General features: G+C 34.3%; 1 protein-coding gene across 6 annotated transcripts in view; it reads right to left on the bottom strand.

Moving 5' to 3' along the window:
* Positions 1 to 20,385, bottom strand: part of Ctnna1 (catenin alpha 1) — a 171,143-nt gene that overhangs the window by 75,803 nt on the left and 74,955 nt on the right. The window lies entirely within an intron of this gene.

Raw genomic sequence — 20,385 nt, 5'->3', positions numbered from 1 at the left:
TATATATATATATATATATATATATATATATATATATATATATATATAATCACTAGAAAAAAAATGGGATAACAGGAACTTCACAGAAGAGCAAATCCAATGGCATAAAGTATTAAAAATAGATTATTCAAACTTCACAGTGGACAAGAGAAACAATGACCTGTTGTTTCACCCCCATCAGATAAGCAAAATTAAAACAATATCATAATTGAGAAGATATGAAGAAAAGCCTATTTACTTTCACTGGTGTAGAACTGTCACTAGTTTAGGCTTTTGTGGGAAATAATCTATCGATATTCATTCAAATAAAAATGTGTATGTAACAACCAATCCAGCAATTACACAATCCAGAATCTCTAACTAGAAATAAAAGCACAAAACACAAGACTGCATCTTTCAAGGATGTTCACTAAAGTATAGTTCACGGTGTTTAAAAAAAATAAAAAGCAAATGCTCACTGAAAAAAAGAGAGGTGTCAAATAATTGATGGTGCAGTAACACCAAGTACTACTACTCAGCAATGAAAAGAATGAATAAGAGGCAAATCAGGAGTCTTGAAAAGGTCTACAAGAAGTAAATCTTCCTGGATCTTAATATTCAGTAATAATACTAATACTGAATAATAATACTTCAACCAAGGAAGCACCAATGCAAAAAAAAAATCTATATTAAGATATTTGGTGGGGGGGACAGAGGAAGCACGGATCTTTCATTTAAGTAATGAAAAGTAAAGAGATATTCATGCCCGATTACTTGTATAACAGTATTTTGGGGAAAAAGAATGTGGGAGAGATGTAGGTGGAAGGAGGGAGGAGAGGTAAAGGGGGATAATAAAAGGACCCAGTATGTATAATACAAAAGCTGCATGTACATAAATTTTAAAAGAGGAACTGGGTACAGTGGTACACACCTGTAATCCCTGCTACTATTGCTGAGGCAGGATGACCTCAGGCCAGCGTGGGCTATTTTATAAGATGCTATCTCAAAATAAAAAATGGGAGGGTTGGGAAGCGGAGGTGTTGCTCAATAGTAGAGTGCCATGGGTTCAATCCCCAATATAGGATGTCAGAGGGAAACAAGCTTCACCTTTACACAATTTTTAATTGTATATTTGTAGTTGTTAAAATAAATCCTAATTTCTTATGATTAAAGAGGAAATGTAAGCTACATAGAAAGAAATTATAGTTGTACTACAGTAGTAATAAGATTCACCAGGTCTTAGAAAGAACGGTAAGTAACAATTGTGTACCTTTTCCCAACCTGCAAGAAAGGGCAGAAAATGAAAATATGAAAGACAGTGAAAAAGAAAATGCACAATAAAAGAGGCTAGAATCGTCATTCTAAAACAGTGTCCAAAATAAATAAATAAAAACAAAAGTACCTCCCCTAACTAAGCCAAGAAGAAAGAAAACATCCATTCAGAAGGAAGGAATCTAGCTATCAGCCCACAGCCTCACAAGCCTGACTCATCTTCATGGGGAGGCCCTAAAGTATTAAAATATTTTATACCTCTCAAGTATTTAAAGCATTAATGGAAGGCCCAGTAGAGACCTCTGGATCCATAATAATGGGAGCACAATGTCAGCCAGGGTTGTTGGGGGGGGGGGAGTGAGATTAAATATCTCCTGCTTAGAGACTGAAACCATCCACTTCCCCCAATAGGCAAAGCAGGAGCATCATCTCCCATAATAACTAGCTGCCATGATCAACTGGACAACCTCCAGAGGATGTGAGGTCAGGGACTCCAGAAGCCCTATGGTCAGAGATCAGACATAAAAGTGCCCAGGAGGTCAGAAAAAAATTAAACAGGAATCCAATTTAAAAAGCAAAGAACAAGGACTAGGGTTGTGGCTCACCAGTAGAACGCTCGCCTAGCACATGTGAGGCCTTGGGTTCAATCATCAGCACCACATAAAAACAAATAAACAAAATAAAGGTATTGTGTACAATTAAAAAATAAATATTTTTTTTTAAAAAAGAAGAACAAAATATGGGTTCTCCTATCTCCTGGTCATACCTAACATGCTCTGAAACAGAATACATTTTGTGGAATTATCCTGAACCTCAAATTCCCAAGCTTATATCATTGATGACAATACATTGTATGTTTTCTATATTGATGCTGGATAGCAACTGGCAAAAAGCATCTTCTGTTTACTGAAAAGTATTATTTCTTCCTAGAGCACAGCATACAATTTTTACCGTGAATTTAAGTAATGCTCAAATATCCCTTAAACTGAACATAAAAATTCTTTCTACATAACTAAAGTTAAAGATTCAATATCAGAAAGCAGAAACTACTGGCCCAGCACGGTGGTGCATGCCAAGAGGAAAGGAAGAGGAAAAGAAGGAAGAAAGGAAGAAAATTATTACTAATCACTGAAAAAATTTACTAGACAGGATTGTTATGTTTGTTTGACAGTGTAATATAAAAACCAGTAAGCATCACTCAAAATTAAGAAAGAATGAAGGGTTTTCTGGATAAAAGTCAGGATCCGGAGTTACAGATTACAGAAGTCAATCTTTAACTGAATGAGACTACAGTAAAAACTGAAAGATTACAGTAAAATGATAAAAACCTTTAAAGTTCTTGTACTGATTGAAGACTTTAAGCCATCTATTACAAAAAAAAGGTTGTAAATTAATGAAGTGTAAAATGACTTAACACTTCAGAATAAGCTATTCAAATGTCTAATGGCTATATAGATAATACATTAAGATGTGCTATAATAAAAACAGAAATATTCTCTATACACAGAATAGTCTATCACAGAGCACCTAGTCTAAGATCACCCTATCTGATTTGGCTGAAAACAATTCCGACATGAAATAAGAAGAAAAGACTACATTCCAGACAAGTGAACTTTATAGAGCACATTACAATAACGGACTATAAACTGATGCCACAAAAGAGAAAAGGAAAAGAAGCATTGTGATTAAATATTTAAGAAAGAACCAATGAGTAAAGACAAATGGAAAATAGCTTTCTTAGGAGAAAAATAAAAGGAAGCATAAGATTTTGGACCAAAGTAGGGGGGTGCCTTTGGAATGAAATTCAGAGGTCATAGAACAAGGTAAATATTTGAGAAAACAAGTTTTAAAAGAAAAGAACACCATCAATGGTGCATATCTATAATTCCACAGACCCTGGAGGCTGAGGCAGGAAGATTCCAAGTTCCAAGCCAGCCTCAGCAACTTAGCAAGACCCTGTATCAAAAAAATAAAAAGCTCTGGAGATGTAGCTCAGTGGTAAAGTACCCTTGGATTCAACCCACAGAAAAAGAAGAAAAACAAAATTGGCCATAGTCAGAAAATTATAAAAAGCCCATTTCACAAATAAATAATGTAATTCTCAATGTAAGGCAGAAGATTAAAAAAATTTTAGTTTAACCTGTATGTGTGTGTGTAGTTTACTATACCTTCAAAAACATATTTTTGGAAGAGAGAAGAAACTCTAAAGAAAGACTGAATAACTAGAGAAAGGGTGAGAGAATATTTTTGAATACACATATTTATACCTTTTTATTTTGAACCGTGAAAACACATTAAGCATTTTAAGAATTTAAAAAAAAAAACAAAAAACTTTTTTATCAGCCATGCGTGATGGTGCACGTCTGTAATGCCAGTAGCTTGGGAAGCCGAAGCAGGAAGATCGCAAGTTCAAAGCCTGCCTCAGCAAAAAGAGAGGGGCTAAGCAACTCAGTGAGACCCTGTCTTTAAATAAAATACAAAATAGGGCTGGGGATGTGGCTCGGTGATTAAGTGTCCCTGAGTTCAATCCCCAGTATTAAAAAAAAAAAAAAAATTATCAGGTACAAAGAAATGTTGCAACCATATGGATCTCAGCTCAAAGAACAGATTTCTTCAAAACAAGAAACATTTGTGAGCCAATAAATGAAATGTTCGATTATTTGTTTTGGTTATTTCTTCTTGAAGCAACTACTAATCCAATGAACAAAATGCACAGATCTGAAGGCAACTTTTCACATCTGTTAAGTAGAGAGTGATACTAGCCCATCCATATACCTCATTTCACCATCAGCTTGCCTTAACTGTAAGGATTTTTTCCTAATACGATTCTGTTCTTCAACCATTTTAGAGCTCTAGAGAGAGACTGGTTATAATATAAAAGAGAAGGAGAACATCTAGACCTCCTACTGTGTGCCCCGCTATCTTTCTCTTTTTAATACTTCATAGACAATATATAAAACTTATTTGTGGCTAATTATTCTAAGAGTTCTAGGGTATGTAAATTCTCTGAAACAATAAGCTAGTGTGTTGATTTTTTAAAAATCAGAAAACCCTTATTCATAACAGCTTTTCTCTTTAGCAGATTTTCAAAAATAGAGAAGAAATATAAACACAACTTATAGAAAATGAACAAGAAAAGAAGCACATGGACAGTTTTAGCATTGAAATAGCAAGTCTATTTCAAATGCAATCACCAAATAAATAAAAATTGAGTGGGAACAAATAATGAAGAGATTTTATACAAAAATGCCTATTCAAAACTCAATTCAGAGAATGAACATTGATGATCAGAGTCTCGCTTCCCCATGCCAGATAACTCAGAATTAACTATAAAGTATGCCAAATCCAAGCAAAATGTACATTTTAATAGTAAAAAGAACATAATACAAATCTGGGAATAAGGCCACCAACTTCAGGCAAGACAGTTAAGACAAACGAAGAGCAAAAAAATAACCTCTGCAACACAGTCAATAGGGATCTACTTGCTAAAAATCAATGTAGTCTTTAGAAATTATTACCAGAATGCCCATAAGAGAGAAAGTTCTTCGGAAGTATTTGGCCACTGCTGAAAGAGAAGAAAAGAAAAGGGTGTGTTTGGGAGCAAGGGTTCGGGGGAAGATTTCTTTAATTCAACAGAATGATACATGCAATAAATCCAGAAATCACTGGAAATCAGAACAGTTAGAGAGAGGGAAAAAAACAACAACATAGTATTTGAAGTATGAACCATTCAATTTCAAAGAAATTGATTAGTTACAGTAATGGTAATAGTGGCAGTAGTGTAAGATAGTGGCTGTGCCCTACCTGGTGCTATTCTACAGTCTCACAACCATATTATGTCTCTGTTTTCATCCCCAACTCCCAGCTGAGGCAACAAAGACTTGAGAAAGATTTGGGTAACTTTTCATGCTCAGGACAGCTATCAAGTTTTAGAACAATGCCTTCATAGAAAATCCCTTCAAAAAACAATTTAACTAATTGCCAACAACCTATATATTCTAGTAAACATGTACTTCAAACATCTCTGGAGGAAAAACAAAAGCTTCAGATTAGGTAGATTTTATTATCACAAAAGACCACTGAATCTCACCTAGGCAAAATAGTACCTGTTTCTAAGAAGCAGCAACAGAAGAACTGGAAGCTGCCCAATGTTTCCCTTCAAAACTCATTGAAAATCTACTTGGGGCAGCAAAACTAGCTCCAATTACCAGGATATCAATTTAAATAGAGATGTCCCTTCCCAAAATAAACTCCATAAGTACCCGCCCACATACATCTGAGGGCGACTGTCTACCCAAACATATCTTTAATACTTTCTGTCATAGTGCCGAAATACCATCATCAAACTCTTTCTTTAAAAATAGAAAGGAAATATGCCCCTAAAAAGCAACAAAAACATTGGAGAAAGACATTACACTTGACTTTTTCAACTAACACTTTGACTAAGAAATGGTGACAGCTTTAAAAAGAAATACTACCAGTTTCCACAGCCAAAGCTTACAAATCATTGTGGAAAATCCCTTCTCTTATATGAATTTGGTTTTGGTGCCTCTTACAGTTTGTCTGGTAGCAAGTACTAGCATAAAAGTATCAAAGCATGAAACAAGTTAACATTAATGGGAAAAAAAATCAGGAGAGAAGTAAGTTATAGTTGATTTGATCTCTTTGTATTTTCATATTATATACAGAGTGTAGTAAGACTCATTTTCTGCATATAAAGTTGTTGGCTTCTATTCTGTGATAAAAGCCTCAGGATTACTAAACACTATTAGGAAGCTACCAAATTTGGCCTTTATTTCACTAAAGAAAAGTTCAGCTCTTTGGGTTTAACAAACTTGAAACATTTGTAGCTTATCTCTGCTAGACAGCACCAAACCTCACCAGACCAATACCAGCTTACCTGGTCTAGTACCTATATCACAAAGAACAGCAGGGGTCTGCATGACACAAACTGAAAATCTTAAACTACAAGTACTACCCATGGAAGCAAAAAATAAAAACCTATGGAGATAAACAAAATAATGTTGTTTCAATGAGCTACTTAACTTATACCCTCTCTTTTTTCTTTTTTTCTCTTTTTTTTTAAGAAAGAAGAACCTTGAGGCTTTATTTTTTTAATATTTTTGTAGTTGTAGATGGACACAATACCTTTATTTTATTTGTTTATTTGTATATGGTGCCAGGGATCAAACCCAGTGCCTCATGCATGCTAGACAAGCACTCCACCACTGAGCCACAACCCCAGCCCCCACAACCTCTATCTTTTTTGCAATTTAACTTGAAGGAGTTAAAGTGGGCCTAAAATAAATCTCTAAGATACTATTATATGTTTACAAGCACTAATATTTCAAACAACCCCCCACATACACTGTATTCCTGACTGGGGAAGGAGTGGGGGGATTCCAGCCAGACCTGGTGGCAGTGGTGCACACCTGTAATTCCAGCAGCTCAGGAGACTGAGGCAGGAGGAGTACAAGTTCAAAGCCAGCCTCAGCAACTCAACAAGGCCCTGTCTTTTTAAAAAATCAAAACAAAACAAAACAAAAAAAAGAGGCTAAGGATATGGCTCAGCAGTTAAGCACCATGGGTCCAATCCCTGGTACCCCCAGAAAGAGAGAGAGAGAGAGAGAGAGAGAGAAATCCAGATTAGTTGATTAACAAAAAAGTTGACTCCCTTTCTTAGTTCTCAGAGTTGTACAATTATATTCTAGGTGATCATATACAGAATCTTCAAATAAAAATACAGTATTTAAAAGTATGAAAATTTAAGCGCCAACAACATCCATACTGTACAGATTCAACCACTTTTCATAAAGGAAACAATAAAAATGAGAATAATTAGCCTATTTTGATTTCTGAGTTTTTGAACTATTTTTGATTCAGCAATCCTTAATGTATAATTTTTACAATATAAATGAAGTAGCCACAGAAAACTGGAGACCAACTACAAAGCCCAAAGATTAAAGAGGTCACCTTTGTGCACAATACAGACTTTTAACACAGAACATGTAATTCTGATGGCAATAACATACAAGGGCAAATGAATATTTTAAAATAGAGAAAATATTCTCAACTCATTTAGTATGAACACATTACCTGAACTTACAAGAAATATAATTTTAAATACACATCATTAGAATAAATATTTATATATATGAAAAAGCATGTGAATATTTTTAAATAGCTTCATGAAGATACACATTCAAAACATACACTAACATATATCATATATAAGTCACTCGTTAAAAGTGTACAATGTTTTTAGTGTATTCACAGATATGTGAAGCTCTTATCAGTGAATTTTAGAGCATATTAACAAAATGAAATCTTGTACCCTTATCAATCACTCCCCCCATATCTCTACATATATGTAAGTAGACATGGTGATAATGCTTGGTTATAAGCTAAAAAGCTCTAAAATACTTTGTCCTTTAAAGTAATTTTTAGTAGATAGCTACTCTAAATTTGTTCTTCTATCTCCAGCACCAAATGTATCCCTTCTCTGTTCTGATAATTCCTGTTTGTGAAAATGCTGACCAAGTTAATCAAAATTTTAAGTATGCCTCTCACACATACAAAATGTACCACTTCTTTGCATTTACCAACAATCAAACATACATACATAAAAAAACAACATATATAAATACATTTTAAAATGTTTCCTTTCCCATGTTGTCCACATGACAACAAATAAGCACCTTTATTCTATGGAAATGCTTTCTTGGGTTTAAAAAAGTAGAAACAGGCTCCAAGTCCAATTGTGCTGATTTAATGGGGACTTAAAGAATGTTAGACACTTTTTTCCTCCACCTACTTAAATATACATGCTGTTGATTCACCAGATTCTCAGCTGCCAAAAGAGAGTAGACTAGCTTAGTGTCTGACATTTCCTTTTGGCTGTCATTAATCCTTAATGTGTCGCTGTCTAGAGGCTAAATGGAATAGTTTTCTTCTACTTTTACAGATTACTTTCTTCAGCCTGAGGAAATGTATCAAAGTCTAAATCCACCCTAGAAGAAAGCTGCAAATCTTAAGATTTTATTTTTCTATTATTTACCCATACAAATTCCCAAGAGAATCTAACTGGCCTAAGAGACATTACAGGCACTAGCTAGCCCATGAACTGAGAAGTAAACAGAGGAATAGGTGAGATAAAATAATGTCTGCCAGCAGTTGCAAAACACACAAATGCCCTTGAAGGATGTTAATATAGCAAGCACTATGCCCTTAAACATCTAATATGATGATAAGAGATATCCCTTACTTATCTTTTATTATGGGACTTTCCAAACATACCCAAAAAGATTGAGAAAAGTCAATGAAATGCCTCATATAACCATCATCGGACTTCAATAGCCATCCACTTTCTGCTTTCTTGTTTCATTGCCCTCTTCCTTTAGTTTTTTATTTTGTTTTCATTTTTGCTAGAGTTATTGTTGTTGGTACTCGTGATTAAACCTAGGGGTGTTCTACCACTGAGGTACATCCCCAACCCTTTTCATTTTTTATTTTGATACAAGTCCTCACTAAATGGCCAAGGATGGCTTCTTCCTGTTTTAGCTTCCCAAGTTGCTGTAATTACTGGCATGTATCACTACTGGAGTATTTTAAAATAAATCCAATACACCATGTTTCTTTATAAGGGATTGTCTTATAATATGGACATTCCCCCCAAATGTATATTCATACCTGGATGTGCAAATCATGTCAAATCACAGGAGTTAAGGAGAATTTCCTTTAATGGGGCCTTAAAGAATGTTAGATACTCTTTTCCTAAGGCCAAAACCTTAAACCCAAACCATACAGTGTTGCATTTATTAACACAACCCTAAAATTAATGATAATTCTTGATTTAAAGTGGTTTTAAGAAAATGACTAATTTTGCAATGGCTGTGGGGAAAAAAAAAAAAAAAAAAAACCCTGAAAAGAACAGTGTGGGGCTGGGGATGTGGCTCAAGCGGTAACGCGCTCGATTAACATGCACGGGGCGCTGGGTTTGATCCACATAAAAAATAAAATGAAGATGTTGTGTCCATCGAAAACTAAAAAATAAATGTTAAGAAAATTCTCTCTCTCTCTCTCTAAAAAACAGTGTGACTTTAGCCTCTATAGTTTGCCATAATAAAAGCCAGCCAATGAAGTCCATTTTTCAAAAGCTGATTAGAAATTTTAATTTTAAAAATTGAAATTTGTGTAATTTTAAAATTTCTGAATGTTACAAAATATAAAATCACCTTGAAAAAGAAAAACCCAATAAATGTCTTCCTAAAATTTTCAATCTATTTCCTCAACTAAGAACTTTACAAGTAAGGGGAATCCTTTATCTATACAATGGAAATCACTAAATAAAAGTATAATTCAAAGATTACAGTTAAATATCACTGATCAAATATTTATGATTTTTCTTATAAAATTATTTCAGGTCATTTTATACCAGGAAAGAACAAACAACATTTGTATAATCATAAGAACAAGGACAAACAGAAATATTAATCTTTTCACTCCAAGAAGATGACTTTCATATTACAAAAGCAATAATTCTCAAAGGAGGGAGAAGTAATTTAAGACAAGTATTTTCCAGTGATAAATTTAAAGGATAATTAGCAAGGAAGTTTTGATATCAGATGTCACACTGCATTCTACTTGGTAGACTATTATAAACTGCAAAAAAATCACAAAACCAAAAAATCAGAATATCTGCAGTCAGAGTAAACCAGACAGAGCAGGAGGCCAATCATTTCAACACATCTGAAAATAATTTGTGAGACAAATTTACTGACCAGATGTCATTTTAGCATAAAGCAAGTCAAGGGGACCTATTTTTCTTATAAGTTTTCAAACCATGCCATTATGAAAAGGCCCTAGTGCTACTTTTAGAGAAGGACCAAACAAAAATAGTACTTAATGTTTTGGGTTCTATATATCCAATATTCTACTTTAAAATAAATAAGCTATTTAGTGATTGGCAAGCAATCCTTAATTAGCAGTCATCAGATGTGAACACAGATTTAGCCCAAAATAAACAAAGAACACAGACATTCACTCAGAGAAGGAAACCATTACATTCCACAGACTTTTGCTCTTCTGGTTCTGTATTCTGACTAAGAAATATAAAAGTGGTAACTTTCAATAACAAGCCTGAAAAATCAGAGAGGAAGAAATTTCCCGGAAGATGGAGCTCTACAATTAACCCTGGCAAGGACAATTTGGCAACTCAGTACTCAGTAACTAGTTTCAGGCTTAGTTTTGGTTTGGTTTCAAGGCATTTTGATATTTTTAAAATAATATCACCCATTTTGATATTTTTAAAATAATTTCTTGTCATGAATTTCTTGTCAGGAAAAGCACCTGAATGGCATCTCTAAAAATAATTATATCTTGGTGGTGTGGAGGGTAGAGGGAGCTAAACAAACAAGCAAGCAAACAACATTATAGCTCGTTGAGAGCAAGAAAAATACATATACAAACTCAGTTTAATCTTAAACTACCATAATCACCTTAAGTCCTCTAAGATAACTAATTATTTAAAAAATAAAAATTTTTGATGATCAATGAGTATAAAAATTATGGGAGAAAGTTATGATAAGCTTTTAGTTTTACATGTTTGTCATATATGGCATTCTAGTTCACATAAATAGGTAACCTTCTAAAACTATTAGTTTGCTACATTTATTTTTTTTATTATTATTATTATTCTTTTTTAAGTTTTCGGCGGACACAACATCTTTGTTTGTATGTGGTGCTGAGGATCAAACCCGGGCCGCACGCATGCCAGGCGAGTGCACTACCGCTTGAGCCACATCCCCAGCCCCCATATTTTGCTACATTTAAATAATCATAATATTTATCATTACATGACAACTATAACAAAAGTAAAGGCCACCTTGGGCCAAAAAGAACAAGGAAGAACATTTTCTAAAATAATACCAATTTGTATAGCACTCTATATTTGTAGGTTAATATCAAACATGACATCCCCACCAACAACAACCCAACAAAAGTGGTAAGGACATAATTTTATTATTATTAGCTGTTGTATAGGTTTGCTTAACATGACTGTAGCCACACTGAGTCATAAGTACCATGATTGCCTCAGAATAACTCTAGCAAGTTTTTCCTGCATAGTTTCCCAACAAACAGACAAAACTCGAGGGCTATGTGGGGCTTTACAACCAGACCCTAGCTCTAGAGATGTGCCTAATTCTCTGCATTAGCTTTAAAGATAAACCAGGAATATTCCAGCTAAGATGAAGTCACTTTTGTCCTAATCCATATATATGCTCCTCTTTCTGACCCAAGTTGCAGGGATCCAACTAGTCGTTGCCACCCTGGACCATACTTCCACTGGTAAGGGTCCCCAGTAAATTGTACTTTGTACAGTCCTTCATCTATCTGCCTCTTTCTTTTGTCTCACTGGCACATTAGAGCTGGTCCTCATACATTAGGCATGGGTTGTTCTACAACGGCTGGGATGAGATGCTCAACTATAAGACCATGTAGACTGGAAGTGAAGATTGTCACTTTGGCTCTTCATGATGGGCAGAGAACAAGCAATGGAACAGATATAGAAAGCTGAAAAGGACTTATCACAAGAGGCAGGAACCAACTTCCTGTTCACCCAGTTCTTCCCTATACTTTTTTGGTTCTGTTTCAAGACATTTTGATATTTTTAAAATAATATCACCCATCATATCCTTCCTAATATATTTATCCACTGAGTAGTTCTCTGTATATTTTAACAAGGTCAGTTAGTTGGTTACCTATTAATAATCCCATTATCAGTTAAAGAAAGCAGCCCTGAGGAGGTTACCTTACTTGATCAAAGTTTAATGAGTACTACATAAAGAAACAAACCACTTAATGCCCATGTCCATGGCATCACATCTGAAGATTATCACCAGCAGCTCTGAACAATGAATCTGAAGCCTGAGTTCTAGACCTAATTGTTCATTCATAAGTATTATTATGGCCAAGTTACTTCCCTAGTTTCAGGCTTAGTTTTGGTTGGGGATAAGGTAGAACAAACGCATTCTACTGAATCTTTCCCAGTGAATGCAACTAAAAGCCCTGGGCATGAAATAGAGAATACAGACACAAATCCCAAACATTAGGAATAAGGCAAAAAAAAAAAAAAAAAAAAAATCTATACTTATAAAATTTGTCTAAGTGGACCAATTCTTTGAAAGCCACAAACTCTCAAAATTATTACAGGAAGAAATAAATACCTTCAATAGTCTTATATCCATTAAAGAAATGAATTTATATTTTTAAAACCTTCAAAAGAATTAGTTGATGAACTACTAGATTAAGGATTGTCAAACTTCTACAAAGGACCAGATAGGAATTATTTTAGACTTTGAGAACCATACAGTATCGTTTGTGATTACTTAAAGCAGCCACAGGTGATAAATTAAAAAAAAAAAAAAATGGACATGGCTATCTCCAAGAATATTTTTTTTATATAAAAACAGGCACAAGTCCCGACCTGACTTAAGAACTATAATCTGCCAACCCTTGATGTCACTTCCAAATTCTAACTTCCTGGGCTGAAGATACAGCTCATTGTTAGAGTTCTTGCCTAGCGTGTCTAAGGCCTTAGGTTTAATCCCCAGTACCACAAGGGAAAAAAAGAAGAAAGAAGAGGGAGGATGGAGGGGGCAGGGGGAAGAGAAGAAGAAGAAAGCCAAAAATTCTAACTTTACAGTTCTGTACTCTTGAATATATTATGTTTTGCCTCAAATGGAAGAATAAATATTAATAAGAAAAAAGTTCTTTAAAAAAAAAAAAAAGAGGGCTGGGGTTGTGGCTCAGTGGTACAGCACTTGCCTAGCATGTATGAGGCACTGGGTTTGATTCTCAGCACCGCATATAAATAAATGAATAAAGGTTCATCAACAACTATAAGAAAATATTTTTTAAAGTTTTCTTAAAAAACAAAAAAAGAAAAAGAAAGTTTAATGCAAGTTGAGTGTCCCTACTCTGAAAAAAACAAAACTGCAATTTTCAAAATTTTCAAATTTTAAAGCATTTCAGATTTTGGATTTTCATAGTAGAAATGTTCAAGTTGTAAAGTTATGCAAATATTCCAAAATCCCAAAACTCCAAAATCAGGGCTGGAGTTGTGGCTCAGCGGTAGAACACTTGCCTCGCACATGGAAGGCCCTGGGTTCAATCCTCAAATACAGGTATTGTGTTCAACGACAGCTAAAATATATATATTTGGGAGGGAAAAAAAAAAAACACTCCAAAATCAGAAACACTTCTAGTCCCAAGCATTTCAGATAAGCATTTCAACCTATAATTCTCTGAACATGAATTCAGTATGTGGTTATAAATAAAACCTAAAAATAAAGACACAAAAACCTAAAGGTCTAAGCTTATTTTAAAACTTTGTTACATTATCCATACAAAACACTTTTTTGAATGTGGGGAAAATATTTTTTAAAAATTATACTGCCAATCATCTTACCACCTAGAGACCATTACTAATATTCTAATGTATTTAGGGGTGATTACCTTTTAATCCAGAAACACTTTTTAAATATAAAATCTTTCCAACTCTTCCTGTCAGCTAAAGAGCATAAAGTGATATCAAGGACAGTCTAACAGTAATCAGAAGATGGCTAAAACTCTATTCATCTGCAGCCTAACACTGGGCAAGCTTCCATGTTTGCACCATCAAAAGACCACTCTATATTGCTCCATTAAGATAGCACCATTTCAACTAATATATAAGCATGCATCTTTCTGTGTATAAAAAATTAAGAACGTGCCTATTAAATATTGTGATTCATAATGCCAGGGTAGCATAAACAGAAAGTACCTCAAACCTCTTAGAAAAGCAACACAAAATATAACTGGTTTAAAACATCTTCTTCAGAGTAAGAAGGTCTTTCAAACTCCTCATCTTGCACCGTAAGAAAATAATACATTTAATTCTTGAAAAAATGGGGTTTCTTAATTGAATAAATGCTGCTATAAAGAACACAGATGAACCTGGAGAAAGCTAAGCAAAGTAACACAGGCACAGATTTCTCTCATGTGGAATCTAATAAACGACACACACATGAAAATAAAACGGAGTAAAAAGGTGGGAAGAATTTATGTAAAAACACAAAGTTGTAGTTATATAGGATGAATGAATTGGAAGATCTAATCTACAGGATGAGAATAATATTGCATATAAGAGATCTGTTATGAGAGTAGATTTTAGGGCCTGTTAGTGTGTGTGTGTGTGTGTGTGTGTGTGTGTGTGTGTGTGTGTGTGTGTTATCTCACGGTGAGATAATAAATATATTAAATGGCTTGGCTGTAATAATCATTCACTATATATGAAAGTATCACTATATATACCTTAAACACACACAATAAAAACAGAAGTAAAATAAACACAGGTCTGTCAAAAGAATCAAGTCCTACACATGCTCAAACTTTGCATTCAATACACCATCTATTTGTATCTAAAGTTTCCTAAATATGCTAGGCAGCCCACAGAAAAGATTACATTTACAAATTAATAAAATCATCTTTAAGCACAGCTAGGGAACTATGGACTACCAATACAGGTGAGAAGGCTGAGGATATAGCTCATTGGTACCGCACATGCTTAACATGTACAAAGCCACAGATTCAATCCCTACCACCCACCCAAAATAAACAAAAAACACCAAAAATAAGTTGAGCCAAAAGTATTGCAGGAAACAATTCAAACAAAATCATAGTATTGATGTACAACAAAATTCAATCCCTATAGCTTCACCTTAAACATCTATGACACTCAAGTATCATCAGATAATCTAGCATAGGAGGTCTTTCGTAAAAGGGTTTTTGTTTTGTTTATTTGTTTGCTCTGCTCACTTCAAGCAGCTATACCAGACATGGATAAAACTTATTTAATACAGAGTATTTAAGTTCAGGGAAAACTCAGCAGCCATTAAGGAAAAATGTGAAATCCTATTTGTTGACTTGGAAAGATGCAAAAGGGTAAAATTATTAAAAGCTCAGATTTTTTAAGTTAGACAGATCTGAGCTCAAATCACATCTGGATATATCTGTATTTTTAAGTAAGTAACAACTCAATGGGGTTATTTATGGATGGTAAGCAGTGTAATAGTACTGATAATCCTTACTAACAATGTAGTAAAAATGAAGGAAAGGTTAGAAAAGATAGGTGTAAGTGTACATACACACACCTAAAATTAAGTCTGAAATGCTACACACAAAGATGAGTGGGATTATATAATGAATACAAAACTTTTACAATTGGAAAAAAATATTCTAATTTTGAAGGAAAAAAAGGTAGACACACAATAATGAAGTAACAAGCTCCTCAGAGAGTCCTTCAAAGGCTGGGAAGCTCTGGCTATGCTAAAGTGGTTCCAGGAAAGCATTTGCAAAACTGAGAAGGGATTAGCATCTAAATTGAGTGCTTCCCTTCACTAAGATAACAATATATCTTTTCAAAAGATCTTTGGAAGTGAACATTATCTGCACATTATTCATACATTCCATATCAAATTATTGCCAAATCAAATTAAAATTTCATACCAGATATATTCTCATAATCAAATGCCTCAAATATTGTTCAGTCCAATTTTTAAAATGTCAATATTGCATTCTTCTTTTGAGATCCTACAACCACTAATGTTTTGGGGAAAGAACAAAGAGAAAATGTATCCTTAAGCAACATTATCCTTACCATCCTTATCCTAAATGGTATTAATGTTGTTCTGCCTATACTACAATTTTAAGAATAAAGAAATACAAGCTATAATGGCTACTATGCAAGGATTCCCATACCACTCTGGACATTCAATGAAGAAGTTGATGCTAAACTCATCTACTCACCTTAGCTGGTTGGTTATTCAATACTTAGAACTAGCCAACAAAAATATAATGTAAGCCAGAAAAATAAGCCATGTAAACAATCTTAACTTTTTATTAACCATAATAAAAATATAGGAAGATTAAGTTTTTATTTAATCCAATATATCTTAAATATTATCAATGAGATATTTACATTCTCTTGGATACTAAGTCTTTGAAATCTAGTGTATAGTTTATACTCACAGCACATCTCAACCTGGACTCAACAGATTTCAAGTGCTCAATAGCCAAATTGGACTAATGGTTAACATACTGAATAGCACAGAGCTAGAGCTATTTAAGTCTACCGAGTGTGCTTGTTCTCACCAATTATAAGTCCTAACTCTCCAGCCAGTCACATTACCAAAACTGGTAGCAAGATTGATGATGTCAAAACCAAACGGAATTCATTTCAAAGATCAAGGGTCCTTTATGTTTCAGACATTGTGTTAAGCATTTTCAGATCAGTGGAGGAAGCATTTGTTTTGAGAGGAGTCAGGAATTAAAGGGTATAATAACAGGAACAAACTTGGTTCAATAAGTTCTACTATTAGAAAAACATACCCTAAAAAGGGAGAAAGGAACATAGCAAGGTCAACATCCCATTTAGCACAAGGACAACTATTAGATAAAGAATTCAGCTGTATAAAGTGTAAGACCCTTCAGAAGGTTTTTCACAGGCATTGAAATAACTCCAGAGAACATTTCAACACACAACTGGGCAACTACTAATCAGCTACATATTCAAAGAAAAGAAATTTTAACTCCTTAACATGACAGTAAACTGTAAACCCTGGTTTAATAAATATTTTAGGCTTCTATATGGAATAAAACGATAACAACTATTTTTAAATTTAATTACATTTCATTTTAATTTCAATCTGTTTCACTTTTAAGCCTTTTAAGACTATGACATACATCCAAAACTGCTTTTCCTTCTCTAGAAATCTCAAACCTAGAGCAACTTTAGGCTGATAGACCAGAAGCAAATTAAACTTGACCACAATAACCAAATTTCATTTCAAGGAAACTAGATTATCATTTATAAAACTACAAGAATTCACCCACTAAAGGGTGAAATTTCTATTATGTTAAGTTTAGACCACAGTTAAATGTATTAACTAAAGTTAAATGTATTAACTTTACGTTAATATCACTTAGGGCCTACACAGTTAGTTAGCTACGGAGTCAAAACTACCTAACTACCCTTCAACTCTTCAAACCATAATACCAATGGAAACATTAATGCTCTGGTCTCCTGACCCTTTGGAGCCTTTGTAAAGAAACCTGATCTTCACTTGAGGAATTAAAATTTTACTCCAACCTGATCTAAGATATCTCATTCACTAATTGCTATTTCAGATTATTTAATTTTTTTTTCTAAAAATACCATCTGTATAATAAAAGATTATGGAAATTGAAGTAAACTACTCAGATCCTTGCCACCCTCCTAGAATGCAAAGCCCATAAGGGCAAGATCGTTAGCTTTTTCTTCCAATATGGTATCCTGAGCACTGTGAATATTCAAAATTGTTCATTTTATTCACTTTCCCAAGTCAGCATGAGTTCATTAAGCATGCTTTTACTGAGTACCTCTTCTAGAATTATACTAACCATGAAAGTATAATTTTAGATTTCAGTCTTCCAATAGCTTAAAACCTTTTTGCAGAAATAACATGGGAAAAGGAAATATAATTAAGAGAAAGTTCAAGGAAGTACATAATTAGGTACAAAACTTCAAGCACCAAAGAAATAATGTAAGATGGTTCAATTTGAAATGACAAGAGATGGGAGGAAATGTGGGAATTCGAGGAAGAGCAGATTAGAATTAAACAGGAAGAAAGGGAATCTCAAGAATACAATGAACAATGTCCTACTGAAGACATGAGCTTGGCTTAGCCTAAGCAGGCCAAATGAGGGAGGGAAACAGAGAAAGTGAGGAAATCTTCAAGTAAGGCAATGGTAATGGATAGAAATAAACAAATAGAATAAACAGAGCAGCTTCTCTACCTCAGTTACAAAATGGAGTCACCTGAAAGCTTTTGAAATGCTGTTATATCTGGACCCTGATCCAGAGATTCTGAATTCGTTGGTCTGGGGTATAACCCAGACATCAGGATTTTTTGTTGTTGTTGTTGGTGGCGTTGGGGATTGAACCCAGAGCCTTAGGCATGCAAGGCAAGCACTCTACCAACTGAGCTTTATCCCCAGCCCCCAGACATCAGGATTTTTAAGGTTCCCCTGGAATTCTAATGTGCATCACTGCCTCATAAGAAAAACTAGTGGAACTTGGTAACTGATACAACAGAAGGAAAAACAAAAACTCAAGAGATTATGACAAGAATATGTCTATAAAAATGATATTAATGAGAGAATCCAAAGAATGAAACAGTGCAAATAGGTCAGCCTTTCTAGACTTTATCACTTGGTCTACATAGATCCCCATAATGAACAAGTCAGCATGAGCTCATTAAGCATGCTTTTACTGAGTACACTGCTTTGCATGTGTTTCACATTGAGTATGTGAACTGAGTTACAGGCAGAGATGGCCAGTTATGTTCTGATTGTCACTAGAGAGTCTGTTTCTAAATGCTTCACAAATAAGCAAAAAATCTATCCTCAGTTGCTTCTGTTTCTTCAGACCCTTTTACCACTCTAAGCTCTCTTCTGAGTGAATATCATTGCCTTCCCCTTTTATCCTCACTCCACTGCTTCTTGGAAGACTGAAGTTTCTTCATTTTACATAAATAAATAAAAAGGAAAGTAAAGATTCTTACCATTAGGAGAAACATAACTGGAAACCAACTTCTAAAATACATTTCTGAATCTCAAGAAAATTTCTTTCAAGACATCCTCCACAGTACTTATATTTCAATAAGACACAACCATCAAGCATGGTTCAATTTTTTTTTGCTTAAGAGTACTATATTAGGGGCTGGGGTTATAGCTCAGCGGTAGAGCGCTTGCCTCGTACTTGTGAGGTACTGGGTTCGATCTCAGCACCATGTAAAAAATAAATAAAACAAAGATATTGTGTCCATCTTTATTTAAAAAAAAAAAGAGTGCTATATTAGAGGCTCCATGTTTTCAGTATAAATTAGTATTCCACAACTTTTCCTACATTTATAGTATGAAGACAAAGTACTACAGGGATTTGTATGACATTCTAGGGAAAAGCCAGAAAGTTACTCATGAATGGAGTAAATGGCCAGAGAGCCTGAGCAACCCCAGTACTAGTCTTATAGACGGGTTAGGAAGCTCTGCAGATTTATCACATCCTCTTCCTCACCAAAGGCTGTTTTTCAAAGCAGTTTCCTAATCATAACTGTATTGGGCACTTCTGCACCACTTCCAGCATTACACAGAACAACAGATTACTGATCCATATATATACTATGAGTCCTTGCTCTCCCATTTATGACTCCATCAACTGTAAGCCATTCTTCAACCCATCATTTTTTCATATTTTCTAATTTTCAAGCATTAATATGGATTTTTAAATGTGCCCTACATTTCCAATGACTTATCACTTTTTCCCTTTTATCTACTAAATCTCTATGATCGAAACATAGCAATGATTTAAAATGATTCAATACACTTCACTAATTTCACAATACAGTAGAAACAGAATAAACACAGGAAGGCATTCATCTTCACCCTAGGAATTCCATCATGACTCAACATTACCCATTCAAACAAGAAGTATTCCAAATGAACAAATGAAAAAAGGATCAAGGTCTTTCTCCAAAGAGTTATAAATAGGCAAAACAAAACCTGTAGTGATGACAGCTAACTTGCATTTTCCATTTTCTCTTTAAGATAACTTTTTATAACCAGATGTGGCACACACCTGTAATCCCAGCAACTCAGAAGGCTGAGACAGGAGGATCACAAGCTTGAGGCCAGCTTCAGCAATTCGGCAAGCAATTTAGTGAGACCCTTTCTCAAAATGAAAAATAAAAAGAGCTGGGGATGTGGCTCAATAGTAAAGTACCCCTGGGGTAAATTCCCAGTACCAAAAAATGTTTTTGAATAATTTTATATAATTTTTATTTAACTTATTCCTTCCTTATATCAGCAAATTATTGGGTACTTGATCTAAACTACAGTGCCTTAAGTTAACATTAAATAACTGAACTGGAAGACAAAAATATGTGAGAAGGAAAAAGAAAGACAGGATAACAGAGAAAAACCAACAAGTACAATATATTCTACGGCAAAAAAAAAAATCAAGTGTCAAATTTCACAGCACTGTTTTTAATTACAAAC

This window comes from Marmota marmota, unplaced genomic scaffold (assembly GCF_001458135.2).
Source record: "Marmota marmota marmota unplaced genomic scaffold, marMar, whole genome shotgun sequence".
Classification (NCBI taxonomy): domain Eukaryota; kingdom Metazoa; phylum Chordata; class Mammalia; order Rodentia; family Sciuridae; genus Marmota; species Marmota marmota.
Note: the sequence above shows the minus strand (reverse complement) of the source record. Positions and strands in the feature narration are given on the sequence as shown.